This window comes from Salvelinus sp. IW2-2015, unplaced genomic scaffold (assembly GCF_002910315.2).
Source record: "Salvelinus sp. IW2-2015 unplaced genomic scaffold, ASM291031v2 Un_scaffold1710, whole genome shotgun sequence".
In the NCBI taxonomy this organism is placed as follows: domain Eukaryota; kingdom Metazoa; phylum Chordata; class Actinopteri; order Salmoniformes; family Salmonidae; genus Salvelinus; species Salvelinus sp. IW2-2015.
Genome location: NW_019943100.1, coordinates 21,332 through 26,344, shown reverse-complemented (window position 1 = coordinate 26,344; position 5,013 = coordinate 21,332).

Sequence of the window (5,013 nt, the reverse complement as noted above, 5' to 3'; positions counted from 1 at the left end):
AGTGCCCTATAAATGGGAATAGGGTGCCATAGGGCTCTGGTCTTAAAGTAGTGCACTATAAATGGATAGGGTGCCATAGGGCTCTGGTCTAAAGTAGTGCCCTATAAATGGAATAGGGTGCCAATAGGGATGATACCCGTAGACGACGTGTAGTAAAGTGTCAACTGAATATAGAATATATATATATATATCATATATAGTTATTTTGTTTACGGGACTATTTCTCATTAGAAAGTGCATTTCTTATGGTTTTATAACATCCCCCTTAATCTTGAATGTGTGATGTGCCTGTGCCATGAAGCTTGTTATACGGGAGAAATATACATAATTACCATGAACTTTACATCTTATCAAGTCGATGTGTTACTATATGCAGTAAAACAAATATCAGGTTGTAACGAATGATGGATAATCTGAAATGCATTGATTGTCTAGCCTGGAGCACATTTCTTTGTGAGGGGTTGGGGTCCATTTCAGAAGTAAACGGATTCAAAAGGATAATTGGAATTCACTTTCATTATGAAATGGAATTCATCCCAACCCTGGCAGAATTATTTTTATTTCCCCTCTGTGTGTAGAAGGTGAGACGTCTTGTGTGTGAGCATTAGACAGATGTGTGGGTGTGTGTCGCTTAAGGCTATTCCAACCCTACCTATCTACGGTCCAAGTGTAACTCTTGTTCTGATGGGTTCATACTTGCCTTAAGTATCTTGAATAAACACTGTTGTGTTCACTCAGTGGGAGATCAGACTGCATTATTTGTATCGATTTGGGGGCCCCGATTCCGACTTAGGAAATTACGCCTTTCCTACGCACTTCTCAGTAGTTCGCGGTTCCCTTGCGCACGCTGAATAAATGTAATTGAACCACTGACACCCGCCCCCCCCCCCCCACTTGCTGGCCAACATTTTCTTGTGGCGTTGTCATTCAATACAGTTTTCAGTACATTTATCTTAAGCCATCATTTTAAATTTGGTCTCCAGACTATACGTAGAGAACAGTTCAGAATATTAGGGATCCATGAAAGAAAACCGTCAAAATATTAGTCCCCGTTTCACCAACTGGTAGATGTAAAAAAATACTCATCTTGTAGATTTATTTAGGGTTAGGAAAGTATTTAAAAACATATTTTAAGAGCCTTTATGCATGAAAGAAGTGGTTTTATTCATTCTATAAAATTGCCACATTCAATTCTGCAACCCCATGATATGCTGAAAGGTTAGTGTATCATAATAAAGGAGAATAGTAGGTTATACCCTCGTCTTGCCTGCACTAACCATGGAACTATGTTACGACACAGCCAAGTATAGGTTATACCCTGGTCTATTGCCTGCACTAACCATGGAACTGTGTGACGACACAGCCAATTATAGGTTATACCCTGGTCTATTACCTGCACTAACCATGGAACGTCACAGCCAAGTATAGGTTATACCCTGGTCTATTACCTGCACTAACCATGGAACTGTGTGACGACACAGCCGAGTATGGCGCCATGAGTCAGGTTCAATCGGTTATGGCTTGGTCTGCGTCATTATAATAAGTATTTTATATATTAAACAGTTGCTAATGATCCTCAGCAACAACCACATGGCTGTGACAGTGTTTAGAGGAAGCAAATTAATGGAATGATAATGTAGACTATACCAACTGAAGGGAACTAACAGTAAATTGGCAGTTTGTTTATTAGGCCTACTGACTGTCAATACTTAACATGATAGAAACAGGAAGTTGGGGTAGCCTATAATTAAGACCGAGTGCCTATCCCTGCAAGTTAAAAAGTCCTACAATTTAAATTCTGCATAATGGCACATTTCATCAACTTTACTTTGTTTGCTGCCATGTGACTGGTTTCCGAGTCATCTCTAGCGATAAGGTAAAAATAGATTTAAAACAAGTCTTATATTTACAATTCGCTTATCCAAACTGTTACAGGAACTCACCATTGCATCGACTTGTAAATTACAGTGCTTGGAGAATGGATCCTTTTTCCCACCTTGGAACCGGTAGGTTCCCTAGACCTTATTCATAGTTTCCTCTCGCATAAAGGTGGTGGAATTAAGTCAAAAGGTCAGAATACGGTAGATATCTGTAGACACACCTTCATTTCTTAGGTCTCCCAGAACGAATAGCAGGTGAAGAGCATGTTATTAATCYTGCTTAAAGTTCAAGGCCAGTATATACAGAGAAAAGTGCGTTAAAAAGGGAAGTCCGTTCCATTGAAGCACGCTCAACTCAGGGGACGGAATCAGGGCCCTTTAGATTTGTTTGTGATATATTACAATAGCTATTCCTCTTCATGAAGGGGTTCGGCTGGGGGTGATTTCTGAGCAGGGCTGATTAGATTAATGAGACAAGGATCACTTTCGGTTTGATATGCAGCCAATCAGAAATCCTTCCATTTGAAGTAAGGAGACTTTTCCCCCCCATCTGACACACAGGCCCTTCACTAGTTTACATGTTGTTGTCCATCCAGGCTTATACAAATACAGACTCAAGATTGTTGGTATAATTTGGCACGTATACATTTATTTAAATCCATTTATTAGTATAACAGTATAATACGGCAATGAAAAAAATAATAATAATAATAATAATTATCTTGACACCATTCAGAGTATCTTGTGGTACCCTATTTCCCATAGGGCTCTGGTCAAAAGTAGTGCACTACATAGGGGTGCCATTGGGTTCTAATAAAAAGTAGTGCACACCTATAGGGAATAGGGCACCATTTGACAGATCCAGAGTATCTAAGCCTCTCTGATTGAGAACACTTGAAGAGAGAAGTGACAGAACCTGCATCTTTCTTGGCGCCCTACACCCTACACCCTATTAATAGTGACCGTCTATGGGCTCCGGTCAAAAGGTTGTGCACTATATAGGGAATACTGTAGGGTGCCATTTTGGCCGACGCAAACAACATTCTCTACAGAAAACATCCATACATTCCAGCTGACTAATAAGAGCACAGTCAATGGGGTTTGCGTTTCCTTGACTTGCCATGGCGCTACATTTGATCAGAACAGCTATGCTGGTTGAGATAACATTCATGAATCTGCTTCCTCCTCATAGCCTGGTCCCAGATCTGTTTTGTGCTGTATAGCTCAATTTCCATTGCCTGGGTACTAGTCTGTTGAGCTAGCATGCCACTCATTTTATTCTGTGTGATTGTGAGGAGTGGAATGCTAGCTGAACAGACTGGTATCCAGGCWACTACAATGACCGTAGGCAAGACGACACAGATCTTGGACCACAAGGCTATAGCTTTCTCCGTGTCAACATATCTTGACAACTAAGTATTGTTCATCAACGAGGAAAAAGCKTGGAATCCAGGTTACATTGATGCTAACAAAATGAGAATGTTGTTGAATAAACTCCCAATTTAACAAAATGGTGTAAATTAATTTTTCATACAGACTTTCATCTGTGTCCTGACATGAGATCACAGATTAAATATGTCCGTTTTCAATTAAGCACCTCTTGAGATGATTGCCACATTTGTTTATTCAAGAAAAATGTTACACAAACCCCCCAAAACTTTGTTTGTTAAACTAACACAATCAATAATCAAAAATCAGACATGGAATTTGAATACACTTTTCATTCCAACTAAAAAAATCATTCTGTAAACAATTGTTGATTACATTTGATCTGTTTTTGATTACAAACTATTGACTATACAGATGTTACTAAATTGTTCAGAATAGTTGACTTGCATGTACGTCACTTTATACCATGATTAAAAAAAAAAAGAAGAAAATAGTTGTGCAAAATGCTTTAGTAAACTATAATTTTGGCATTTATGAAAAACCACAAAAAACAAAATTGCTGGGGGGGAAAGAACAAGAAATTATGGATTTTATTATGAATTATGAATATTCCATGGCACCCTATTCCCTATGTAGTGCACTATATAGGGAATAGGTTTCTATAGTGCCCTGGTCTAAAGTAGTGCACTATACAGGGAATAGGGTGCCATTTAGGAAGCAGYCCATTGTTTTTCATGCTCCACATTAATAAATATCCGTCTCCATCTGTAATACTGGGTTCAGGAAGTGCAATCGACCAAATCAAACATCTCCTCCTGCAAGATTCTAGCTGGCGAGGTCGCATTACCTAAGGCTGATACTTGGTTGGTGGGTTTTGCGTTTTGACCTATGGCAACCCACAGTGGACCACAGGACCAGAAGTTGAAATGTTCAAATCCTCTTTCAGGCAATATTAATAATAACACTACCAAGTCTGAAACCTGTACTTGGAGATTCACATTAAAACTCATTAAAACAGCACTGTTATGAATGATGGGGAAGATCAATAACACCCTACAAAGGAAGTTATTGGGGAAAACATTTTGGCAACATTAACACTTACATTCCGCGTATAAGTAACCCATTTCGAGAGCTAGAATTGACACCCTTGTTACAACGTACCTTGGATTTCTGATGTGACAGAATTACAGGCTAAAAGAAAAGACACTGATGAAGACAAAGACACAAGGCCCCTTTTAGAATGAAGGAATGTCAGGATGCTCTATGGTAGAATGAAGGAATGTCAGGATGCTCTATGGTAGAATGAAGGAATGGAACGGAAGTTCAGGATGCTCTATGTAGAATGAAGAATGTCAGGATGCTCTATGGTAGAATGAAGGAAGAATGTCAGGATGCTCTATGGTAGAATGAAGGAAGTGGGAGGATGCTCTATGGTAGAATAAGGAAGTGAGGATGCCTATGGAGAATGAAGGAATGTAGGATGCTCTATGGTAGAATGAAGGAATGTGAGGCATGCTCTATGGTAGAATGGAATTGTCAGGATGCTCTATGGTAGAATGAAAAGATGTCAGGATGCTCTATTGTAGAATGAAGGAATGTCAGGATGCTCTATGGTAGAATGAAGGAATGTCAGGATGCTCTATGGTAGAATGAAGGAATGTCAGGATGCTCTATGGTAGAAATGAAGGAGATGTCAGGATGCTCTATGGTAGAATGAAGGAATGTCAGGATGCTCTATGGTAGA